Here is a 12,596-nt window from a genome sequence, read left to right as displayed (position 1 = left end):
ATCACTATGTCTAGTTTGTAGGCCATTTGACATTTTTATAATACTTTAAAAAAAGACAAACTAATTAAAAACCCATCTCTCAAATCAATTCCTCAAAACTTAATAAAGTAACTGAAAGAGTCAGGTGTTTCATATCGAGCAATTTATAAGGAATTTTTGTTTTAAAATACAACAAATTCCCAAACCCCATTTATAAAAACCCTAACCCTTCTCATAATTCTTCACAAGCCATCCCACAAACCTACAAACCCTTCAATATCTCTCCACCAATGGCTTCCAAGCTCTCTTCACCCATTGCCCTCCTCCTCCTCCTCAACCTCCTCTTCTTCACTATGGTCAGCTCCACCTATGTCCCTTGCCCACCGCCGCCACCCAAGCCCCACAAGCCCACCCCGTCAAGGCAGCAACCATCACTCCCCAAGTGCCCCAGGGACACCCTCAAGCTTGGTGTCTGCGCCGACTTGCTGGACGATCTAGTGCACTTAGTGATCGGCTCACCACCAAAATCCCCATGCTGCACCCTAATCCAAGGCCTTGTTGACCTGGAAGCTGCTGTGTGCCTTTGCACTGCGGTGAAGGCCAGAGCCTTGGGTCTCAAGATTGACCTCTCAGTTTCCCTCAGCTTGCTTTTGAACTACTGTGGACAGAAGGTTCCGTCCGGCTTCCAATGCCCTGCTTGAAACCAAATCCTTTCATTTCCGTCTCTTGTTTCTTCTTCAATTTTCCATTTCAATGTCGTGTTTAAATAATCGGTTTGGTCGTACGTCGTGTTATGATGGGTTTGGAAATCTTCTCAGAATTCCACCATCTTTTTATAGTTTCTTTTACAATGCAATGTAACATAATGGTACGTAGTTCTTTTTTCAAATGAACAACGTTGTTCGTCTATTCTTGTGTCTTATTACAAATTCGACGATGCATATGTTTGAAACCTCAAATCTTGTTTCACCTGTGTCACTTGCATGAAATCATAATAAACCCTTAACTCCAAAATTTTCATGACGAAAAATTAAAGAGAGTAGTATTAACACTCAAGTTTTAAATGACAATGTTGATGAAAAATGTAGAGACCTCAATTGAATGAAAATATGGATGTCAGTGTAATAGCCCAAGTACGCCGCTAGTAGATATTATCCGTTTGGAATCGTTATGAATGGCCGTCAGCCTTACAGTTTTAAAACATGTTTGTTAGGGAGAGGTTTTCACATTCCTATAAAGAACGCTTCGTTCTCCTCTCCAACTGACGGTGGATCTCACAATCCACCCCCTTGGGGGCCAGCGTCTTTGTTGGCACACCGCTCGGTGTCTGGCTCTGATGCCATTTGTAATAGCCTAAGCTCACCGTTAGCAGGGATTATCTACTTTGGCCCGTTACGTATCGTCGTTAGTCTCACGGTTTTAAAATGTGTATGTGAGAGATGTTTCCACATTACTTTAAGAAATGTTTCGTTCTCTTTTTCAACTGACGTGAGATCTCATAGTCCATGGGAACTTTTGAAAAATTTATGAGAATATTTAAACCGTCGTATAAGAATTTACTATTCTAAACGAGGAAGAGGGTTATTATTAATATTATGTGTTGATATTTTTATTAAATATAAGGTCAATTTTATACAATATGATTAAAAAGAGGATTTGGTGGACAATATTAGATATCGACATATTAATGAAAAAAAAATACAATGGTCCGTGTCAGTACTCTCGGTCACGGTCAATGAAAAGCAAATTGTAGAGATAATTGCTACATTTTTCTTTTTCTTTTATATATTAATTTATTTAATTATTTATAGAAACAACTTTAATTTTAATTTTGAAGAAGACGATGAATAATTCGTGGTTCACTAAGCTGGGCAATTAATTTTTTTTTCTAATAATTATTTATTACAACCTTTTCATAATTTTTGAATTGTTATCCATTATACTTTATATTAATTACATCATCATATGCCTCTTTTATCTCGAGTCAATGATAAGTATTTTAATGTATTTAAAATTGTAAAATATGTTTTTTTTTTATTCTTATTAATTTAATTTATTAGTATTTTTGTTGTATATATTTTTTTTTTCAAAATTATCTATTGATATTGACATTTCCATAAAATCGAGACTTCCACATTTTAAACATTAATGTTAAGTAACTAATTTTGATATCTAACCCAAGGGCTATAATTTGAATAGAAAATGCAACTATCATACCTTCATTCTCATAGCCTATATAGTGACCCTACATGGTTCTCTTGCCTTCATCTAAAAAAAATAGCACTTGGTTTGATAATTTAAAAAAATACTCAGTAAATAATCACACTGTTGCGGTCGGAAAATGCAAATACATGCAACGATCTCTACTTTTCAGTCTTGATAGAGTTGAATGTGTAATATTTCTCTACACATGCACACATAGATCCATCTAGCAGACTCGTATACGTATCCTCTAAGTCTACTTGTTGGGCTAGCTTAAACTCACGTTGGCAGAAGCTATGGAGGGAAAGGAGCGTGCATAATACCACGACGTACATGATATCGTAGTTTATGTAGTGTAATATATGGAGGTTTATGCATCATACAACATTAATATCACAACATAGTTCCATAACATGACATAATCATATTATAGTACATCTTGTATCATTGCATAAACATAACATAACACAAAACGCATCAAACAATCATGAAAAATTCGTCATTCGTACATCATACAAGTCATTCAACCAAGCCAACATTAAAGCCATTTTGTAGGCGAAGTTATTAACGTATGGAAAATTAGAGTATCTTTGTTTAAGACCTACCTTGATCGGCACAAATGTGAGGATTGTTAAGCTATTCTTAGATATATTTATATTTTAAGTCTCTCCTTTCTACGGTAGAGTTGAAGCCTCAAGAAAAATAGCCTAATAAATAGTTCATACTCGCAATTGTACTCCGTACATTAAACCTATGATAATTACCCATACTATCAAGTTTGAATAGTTCATGACACTATGGGGTTCCGCTAACTTCCAGACGTCGTTACAGATTAGCTTGATTAGAGGGTCCAAGCGAGCGCCCGGAGGATTCACGCTCGCACGTGTGGGTCATGTGTAAAGAAGTACTACACATCCAATTTGTTCGAGATTGGAGGTCACTCCTAGATGAGTTAGAGCTCGATCCCAAGAGCATGTTGCACGTGTTTGCATCAGCATGACCCCTACAGTGGGTCACTTACTGAGTATTCTTCGAAATACTCAAGCCGTGTGCCAAATATCATTTTTCAGGTAAAAAGAAGACGCCCATGTACGGACGACGACGACATCGGAAATAGATACTGTGGCTCGTGCATAAGGTAGTTGCATGTTTAAATTCTTAGTCATAGGAGTATAGGACGCTTTTATTTCATTATTTAGATTATTCCATTTGTAATTGTTTTGTTTTAATTTTAAATTCCAACGTTATATTTTGAAACACGTAAGACCGACAATGTGTTCTAGTAGTTTGAAGTGTTCTAAATGTGTTTTAAATTTTCCGTTATTTATGATGAGTATCTAAGAGCTATATTCCGCATTTAAGAGATAAGCATGAGACTTGGTAGCGACTCTGAGTATGTAAAAATTTAGGATCGTTACATAAAACATTAACTTGTGACTAAAGGAGAAGCTAAACCTTAATGGGAATGAGTGAATAAAAACGCCAAACCGAATCAAATAAGTTAACAAATCAAAATTTGTTACCCATGCAGTATTAGAAAGCCATTTCAAAGGGATGATCTTAGAGTCAAGGTCGAGGCCTAAGCCATCGAGGCTAGAAATAAGTCACTTAGGTTGAGGCCACCTTGGTCGAGTTGAGAAAATCTTAATGAATAGCTTTACTGAGTAAGCCTAGGTCGAGGCAAACACATTCATCCAAGTCTACGATGAATCTCTCTGCCTTCTTTGTCTTAATGTAGACCAATTTCGAGACTAGGCTAAGCTCATTCGCCTCCTGAATTCTTGGTGAATTCCTATTGTTTTATACATGTGGCCATGCTCAAGTAATACTCTTCTCATAATGTCGTGTGATTACACCACCATTAGGACTGAGAAACACATTTGTGCATCATTCTAGAACATGAACGATGCACAAGATACTTTATGGTCATCGAAACTCTTCAATAGATGAAATATCATCTCCATTATGAATCTATTCCTCCTTTCACTGACGTCATTCTGTTCAGGAGTGTATAGTGCTGTCAATTGATGTTCAATTCCAGCCTCTTCACAAAACCTGTTAAAAGTTTCGGAAGTGTACTCCTTGCCATTGTCTGATCTTTTAGTCTGAATCAAGCATGCACTTTCATTCTCAACTCTGGCTTTGAATTTCAAAATACGCCCGCTACTTCTGGCTTTTGCTTCAGCAAGAAGATCCAACACATTCTCGTTAGATCATAAATAAAAACAATGTAATAAAGATTACCATTTAATGATGTTGTTTGTTGACGACCACGAAGATCAGTATGAACCAGCTGCAGTTTTTTCGAGGCTCTCCATGAATGTTTAGGAAAGGGTTGCCTATGTTGCTCCCCAAAATTACAAGCACGGCAAAGAGGAATGTAATCATTAATGTCAGCGAGTCTTTTTACCAGCTTCTTTGACTGCATCTAAAGCAAACCTCAATGATGAAAGTGCCCAAGTCTTTTGTGCCAAATCTCAGTGGCACTAGCTCTTGGTATAAAGGTCATCTGCTCTCTCTCCGTCGGATTTAGAGCAAAGCTTTTTCCTTTCATTTTGACATTGAACAAGTCTTTGCCACTACATCTCTAATCAATCACTGCTTATTCGCAAACAACGGTCCAATTTATGTTTTAAAATTCATTTTTGGGATCCTAAAAATATTCTTTTTTTTTTTTTTTTTTTTTTAGAGATCTTTTATCTTATAACCATTTTCATCTAAAGTAAACTTTAAAAGATTTTCAAAGCATGAATGTAATAACAATCTTAGTCTTGTCTAAACTAAACTTTAAAAGATTTTCAAAGCATGAATGTAATCAATATTTTCTATTTTTTAGGTAAAGGCAAAGAAATCTTAAGCAGCACAGTGATTGCTATAGAAGTTGGGAGAGACTTTCGATAGTGTTTTGTTTATATTTCAATTTTTCATTCTTTTAATATCTTATTCAAACATGTTTTTATTTGAAACAAGGATGGGTTTCATGCTATCGAAGTTTAACCGTCCAATATATGTTTTAAAATTCATTTTTGGGATCCTAAATAGAAGTCTAATTTTTTTTTTTTTTAGATCTTTTATCTTATAACCATTTTCATCTTAAGTAAACTTTAAAAGATTTTCAAAGCATGCATGTAATAACAATCTTAGTCTTGTCATGTTTTAGAAGTTGTACTGTTGTGTCATACTAACATCAATATATATCAAAACTCATTGTTAACATATATTTATCCGCTTTGACTCATTATATATCGCCGCCAATTTTACAATTTACTAGGGAGAGGTTTCCACACCCTTATAAAAAAAAAAATGTTTCGTTACTCCTTCAAAATGACGTGGAATCTCATAGTTATATTTAAAAAGAAACCATATTATATTTGTAAAAATTATTTGTGCTAAAAATAATCTCTAGATTATCATCTATTACCCACTTGTCTGGAAGGGTTCTATCAAATATTATTTTCCAACCATACAAACCACAATAATTTATATCAAATATTATTTTCCAACCATACAAACCACAATAATTTATTTTAAAAAGTATGTGATATCTTATTATCGAACATCACTATGTCTAGTTTGTAGGCCATTTGACATTTTTATAATACTTTAAAAAAAGACAAACTAATTAAAAACCCATCTCTCAAATCAATTCCTCAAAACTTAATAAACTAACTCAAAGAGTTAGGTGTTTCATATCCAGCAATTTATAAGGAATTTTTGTTTTAAAATACAACAAATTCCCAAACCCCATTTATAAAAACCCTAACCCTTCTCATAATTCTTCACAAGCCATCCCACAAACCTACAAACCCTTCAATATCTCTCCACCAATGGCTTCCAAGCTCTCTTCGCCCATTGCCCTCCTCCTCCTCCTTAACCTCCTCTTCTTCACTATGGTCAGCTCCACCTATGTCCCTTGCCCACCGCCGCCACCCAAGCCCCACAAGCCCACCCCGTCAAGGCAGCAACCATCACTCCCCAAGTGCCCCAGGGACACCCTCAAGCTTGGCGTCTGCGCCGACTTGCTGGACGATCTAGTGCACTTAGTGATCGGCTCACCACCAAAATCCCCATGCTGCACCCTAATCCAAGGCCTTGTTGACCTGGAAGCTGCTGTGTGCCTTTGCACTGCGGTGAAGGCCAGAGCCTTGGGTCTCAAGATTGACCTCTCAGTTTCCCTCAGCTTGCTTTTGAACTACTGTGGACAGAAGGTTCCGTCCGGCTTCCAATGCCCTGCTTGAAACCAAATCCTTTCATTTCCGTCTCTTGTTTCTTCTTCAATTTTCCATTTCAATGTCGTGTTTAAATAATCGGTTTGGTCGTACGTCGTGTTATGATGGGTTTGGAAATCTTCTCAGAATTCCACCATCTTTTTATAGTTTCTTTTACAATGCAATGTAACATAATGGTACGTAGTTCTTTTTTCAAATGAACAACGTTGTTCGTCTATTCTTGTGTCTTATTACAAATTCGACGATGCATATGTTTGAAACCTCAAATCTTGTTTCACCTGTGTCACTTGCATGAAATCATAATAAACCCTTAACTCCAAAATTTTCATGACGAAAAATTAAAGAGAGTAGTATTAACACTCAAGTTTTAAATGACAATGTTGATGAAAAATGTAGAGACCTCAATTGAATGAAAATATGGATGTCAGTGTAATAGCCCAAGTACGCCGCTAGTAGATATTATCCGTTTGGAATCGTTATGAATGGCCGTCAGCCTTACAGTTTTAAAACATGTTTGTTAGGGAGAGGTTTTCACATTCCTATAAAGAACGCTTCGTTCTCCTCTCCAACTGACGGTGGATCTCACAATCCACCCCCTTGGGGGCCAGCGTCTTTGTTGGCACACCGCTCGGTGTCTGGCTCTGATGCCATTTGTAATAGCCTAAGCTCACCGTTAGCAGGGATTATCTACTTTGGCCCGTTACGTATCGTCGTTAGTCTCACGGTTTTAAAATGTGTATGTGAGAGATGTTTCCACATTACTTTAAGAAATGTTTCGTTCTCTTTTTCAACTGACGTGAGATCTCATAGTCCATGGGAACTTTTGAAAAATTTATGAGAATATTTAAACCGTCGTATAAGAATTTACTATTCTAAACGAGGAAGAGGGTTATTATTAATATTATGTGTTGATATTTTTATTAAATATAAGGTCAATTTTATACAATATGATTAAAAAGAGGATTTGGTGGACAATATTAGATATCGACATATTAATGAAAAAAAAATACAATGGTCCGTGTCAGTACTCTCGGTCACGGTCAATGAAAAGCAAATTGTAGAGATAATTGCTACATTTTTCTTTTTCTTTTATATATTAATTTATTTAATTATTTATAGAAACAACTTTAATTTTAATTTTGAAGAAGACGATGAATAATTCGTGGTTCACTAAGCTGGGCAATTAATTTTTTTTTCTAATAATTATTTATTACAACCTTTTCATAATTTTTGAATTGTTATCCATTATACTTTATATTAATTACATCATCATATGCCTCTTTTATCTCGAGTCAATGATAAGTATTTTAATGTATTTAAAATTGTAAAATATGTTTTTTTTTTATTCTTATTAATTTAATTTATTAGTATTTTTGTTGTATATATTTTTTTTTTCAAAATTATCTATTGATATTGACATTTCCATAAAATCGAGACTTCCACATTTTAAACATTAATGTTAAGTAACTAATTTTGATATCTAACCCAAGGGCTATAATTTGAATAGAAAATGCAACTATCATACCTTCATTCTCATAGCCTATATAGTGACCCTACATGGTTCTCTTGCCTTCATCTAAAAAAAATAGCACTTGGTTTGATAATTTAAAAAAATACTAAGTAAATAATCACACTGTTGCGGTCGGAAAATGCAAATACATGCAACGATCTCTACTTTTCAGTCTTGATAGAGTTGAATGTGTAATATTTCTCTACACATGCACACATAGATCCATCTAGCAGACTCGTATACGTATCCTCTAAGTCTACTTGTTGGGCTAGCTTAAACTCACGTTGGCAGAAGCTATGGAGGGAAAGGAGCGTGCATAATACCACGACGTACATGATATCGTAGTTTATGTAGTGTAATATATGGAGGTTTATGCATCATACAACATTAATATCACAACATAGTTCCATAACATGACATAATCATATTATAGTACATCTTGTATCATTGCATAAACATAACATAACACAAAACGCATCAAACAATCATGAAAAATTCGTCATTCGTACATCATACAAGTCATTCAACCAAGCCAACATTAAAGCCATTTTGTAGGCGAAGTTATTAACGTATGGAAAATTAGAGTATCTTTGTTTAAGACCTACCTTGATCGGCACAAATGTGAGGATTGTTAAGCTATTCTTAGATATATTTATATTTTAAGTCTCTTCTTTCTACGGTAGAGTTGAAGCCTCAAGAAAAATAGCCTAATAAATAGTTCATACTCGCAATTGTACTCCGTACATTAAACCTATGATAATTACCCATACTATCAAGTTTGAATAGTTCATGACACTATGGGGTTCCGCTAACTTCCAGACGTCGTTACAGATTAGCTTGATTAGAGGGTCCAAGCGAGCGCCCGGAGGATTCACGCTCGCACGTGTGGGTCATGTGTAAAGAAGTACTACACATCCAATTTGTTCGAGATTGGAGGTCACTCCTAGATGAGTTAGAGCTCGATCCCAAGAGCATGTTGCACGTGTTTGCATCAGCATGACCCCTACAGTGGGTCACTTACTGAGTATTCTTCGAAATACTCAAGCCGTGTGCCAAATATCATTTTTCAGGTAAAAAGAAGACGCCCATGTACGGACGACGACGACATCGGAAATAGATACTGTGGCTCGTGCATAAGGTAGTTGCATGTTTAAATTCTTAGTCATAGGAGTATAGGACGCTTTTATTTCATTATTTAGATTATTCCATTTGTAATTGTTTTGTTTTAATTTTAAATTCCAACGTTATATTTTGAAACACGTAAGACCGACAATGTGTTCTAGTAGTTTGAAGTGTTCTAAATGTGTTTTAAATTTTCCGTTATTTATGATGAGTATCTAAGAGCTATATTCCGCATTTAAGAGATAAGCATGAGACTTGGTAGCGACTCTGAGTATGTAAAAATTTAGGATCGTTACATAAAACATTAACTTGTGACTAAAGGAGAAGCTAAACCTTAATGGGAATGAGTGAATAAAAACGCCAAACCGAATCAAATAAGTTAACAAATCAAAATTTGTTACCCATGCAGTATTAGAAAGCCATTTCAAAGGGATGATCTTAGAGTCAAGGTCGAGGCCTAAGCCATCGAGGCTAGAAATAAGTCACTTAGGTTGAGGCCACCTTGGTCGAGTTGAGAAAATCTTAATGAATAGCTTTACTGAGTAAGCCTAGGTCGAGGCAAACACATTCATCCAAGTCTACGATGAATCTCTCTGCCTTCTTTGTCTTAATGTAGACCAATTTCGAGGCTAGGCTAAGCTCATTCGCCTCCTGAATTCTTGGTGAATTCCTATTGTTTTATACATGTGGCCATGCTCAAGTAATACTCTTCTCATAATGTCGTGTGATTACACCACCATTAGGATTGAGAAACACATTTGTGCATCATTCTAGAACATGAACGATGCACAAGATACTTTATGGTCATCTAAACTCTTCAATAGATGAAATATCATCTCCATTATGAGTCTATTCCTCCTTTCACTGACGTCATTCTGTTCAGGAGTGTATAGTGCTGTCAATTGATGTTCAATTCCAGCCTCTTCACAAAACCTGTTAAAAGTTTCTGAAGTGTACTCCTTGCCATTGTCTGATCTTATAGTCTGAATCAAGCATGCACTTTCATTCTCAACTCTGGCTTTGAATTTCAAAATACGCCCGCTACTTCTGGCTTTTGCTTCAGCAAGAAGATCCAACACATTCTCGTTAGTTCAGAAACAAAAACAATGTAATAAAGATTACCATTTAATGATGTTGTTCGTTGACGACCACAAAGATCAGTATGAACCAGCTGCAGTTTTTTCGAGGCTCTCCATGAACGTTTAGGAAAGGGTTGCCTATGTTGCTCCCCAAAATTACAAGCACAGCAAAGAGGAATGTAATCATTAATGTCAGCGAGTCTTTTTACCAACTTCTTTGACTCCATCTAAAGCAAACCTCAATGATGAAAGTGCCCAAGTCTTTTGTGCCAAATCTCAGTGGCACTAGTTCTTGATATAAAGGTCATCTGCTCTCTCTCCATCGGATTTAGAGCAAAGCTTTTTCCTTTCATTTTGACATTGAACAATCTTTGCCACTACATCTCAAATCAATCACTGCTTATTCGCAAACAACACTTTATAGCATATATCGAAGTTTAACGGTCCAATTTATGTTTTAAAATTCACTTTTGGGATCCTAAATAATTTTTTTTTTTTTTTTTTTTTTTTTTTTTTTTTTTTTTTTTTTTTAGAGATCTTTTATCTTATAACCATTTTCGTCTTAAGTAAACTTTAAAAGATTTTCAAAGCATGCATGTAATAACAATCTTAGTCTTGTCATGTTTTAGAAGTTGTACTGTTATGTCATACTAACATCAATATATATCAAAACTCATTGTTAACATATATTTATCTGCTTTGACTCATTATATATCGCCGCCAATTTTACAATTTACTAGGGAGAGGTTTCCACACGCTTATAAAAAAAAAATGTTTCGTTAGTCCTTCAAAATCACGTGGAATCTCATAGTATATTTTTTAAAAAAAAAAAACTATATTATATTTGTAAAAATTATTTGTGCTAAAAATAATCTCTAGGTTATCATCTATTACCCACTTGTCTGGAAGGGTTCTATCAAATATTATTTTCCAACCATACAAACCACAATAATTCATTTTAAAAAGTATTTGATATCTTATTATCGAACATCACTTCGTCTAGTTTGTAGGCCATTTGACATTTTTATAATACTTTAAAAAAAGACAAACTAATTAAAAACCCATCTCTCAAATCAATTCCTCAAAACTTAATAAACTAACTCAAAGAGTTAGGTGTTTCATATCCAGCAATTTATAAGGAATTTTTGTTTTAAAATACAACAAATTCCCAAACCCCATTTATAAAAACCCTACCCCTTCTCATAATTCTTCACAAGCCATCCCACAAACCTACAAACCCTTCAATATCTCTCCACCAATGGCTTCCAAGCTCTCTTCACCCATTGCCCTCCTCCTCCTCCTCAACCTCCTCTTCTTCACTATGGTCAGCTCCACCTATGTCCCTTGCTCACCGCCGCCACCCAAGCCCCACAAGCCAACCCCGTAAAGGCAACAACCATCACTCACCAAGTGCCCCAGGGACACCCTCAAGCTCGACGTCTGCGCCGACTTGCTGGACGATCTAGTGCACTTAGTGATCAGCTCACCACCAAAATCCCCATGCTGCACCCTAATCCAAGGCCTTGTTGACCTGGAAGCTGCTGTGTGCCTTTGCACTGCGCTGAAGGCCGGAGCCTTGGGTCTCAAGATTGACCTCTCAGTTTCCCTGAGCTTGCTTTTGAACTACTGTGGAAAGAAGGTTCCGTCCGGCTTCCAATGCGCTGCTTGAAACCAAATCCTTTCATTTCCGTTTCTTGTTTCTTCCTCAATTTTCCATTTCAATGTCATGTTTAAATAATTAGTTTGGTCGTACATCGTGTTATGATGGGTTTGGAAATCTTCTCAGAATTCCACCATCTTTTTATAGTTTCATTACAATGCAATGTAACATAATGGTACGTAGTTTTTTTTTCAAATGAACAATGTTGTTCGTCTATTCTTGTGTCTTATTACAAATTTGACGATGCATATGTTTGAAACCTCAAATCTTGTTTCACCTGTGTTACTTGCATGGAATCATAATAAACCCTTAACTTCAAAATTTTCATGACGAAAAATTAAAGAGAGTAATATTAACACTCAAGTTTTAAATGACAATGTTGATGATGTTGGGTTTTATGTCTTAAAACTAATAGTTTGTAAACAAAAACATATTCTATTTTCAATAAAGTTATTATTGTTGTTTATTCAGTAAAGATTGTTATTGAATAAAGTGAACTTTACGATCATCAATCTAAATCCAATAAACTAAGAACACTCTGGCTATAGTATGATTACTTGAACTATATGTAGAGACATAAGAGTGGATCAAGTTCAAGTATATATAGTCAAAATGATCTATAGTATAAGGATAAGGCTGGGTACCTTATTATGGGGACACTATGGATGCGGCCCACTTTTGTATATGATATAAACAATGTGATCTCTAAATTGTACATGTGGAGACATTAGAGTGGGGGCGTCCTATGCAATGAGTATTGCATAAGATCGGACCATGAAGAAAACCACTCTCACTTTATAATGTCGTTTCCTGTT

At 35.5% G+C, this 12,596-nt stretch overlaps 3 pseudogenes; all 3 read left to right on the top strand.

Annotated features, from left to right (window-relative positions):
- The first annotated feature begins 240 nt into the window (after window positions 1-240).
- LOC147793121 (14 kDa proline-rich protein DC2.15 pseudogene) lies at window positions 241-680 on the top strand (annotated as a pseudogene).
- A 5,328-nt stretch (window positions 681-6,008) lies between these two features.
- LOC147793120 (14 kDa proline-rich protein DC2.15 pseudogene) lies at window positions 6,009-6,419 on the top strand (annotated as a pseudogene).
- A 4,960-nt stretch (window positions 6,420-11,379) lies between these two features.
- Window positions 11,380-11,790, top strand: LOC147793119 (14 kDa proline-rich protein DC2.15 pseudogene; annotated as a pseudogene).
- Window positions 11,791-12,596: the final 806 nt, after the last annotated feature.

Source organism: Cucurbita pepo, chromosome 3 (genome assembly GCF_057944985.1).
Source record: "Cucurbita pepo subsp. pepo isolate OVF chromosome 3, ASM5794498v1, whole genome shotgun sequence".
In the NCBI taxonomy this organism is placed as follows: Eukaryota; Viridiplantae; Streptophyta; class Magnoliopsida; order Cucurbitales; family Cucurbitaceae; genus Cucurbita; species Cucurbita pepo.
This window is presented reverse-complemented; position numbering and strand designations above follow the sequence as displayed.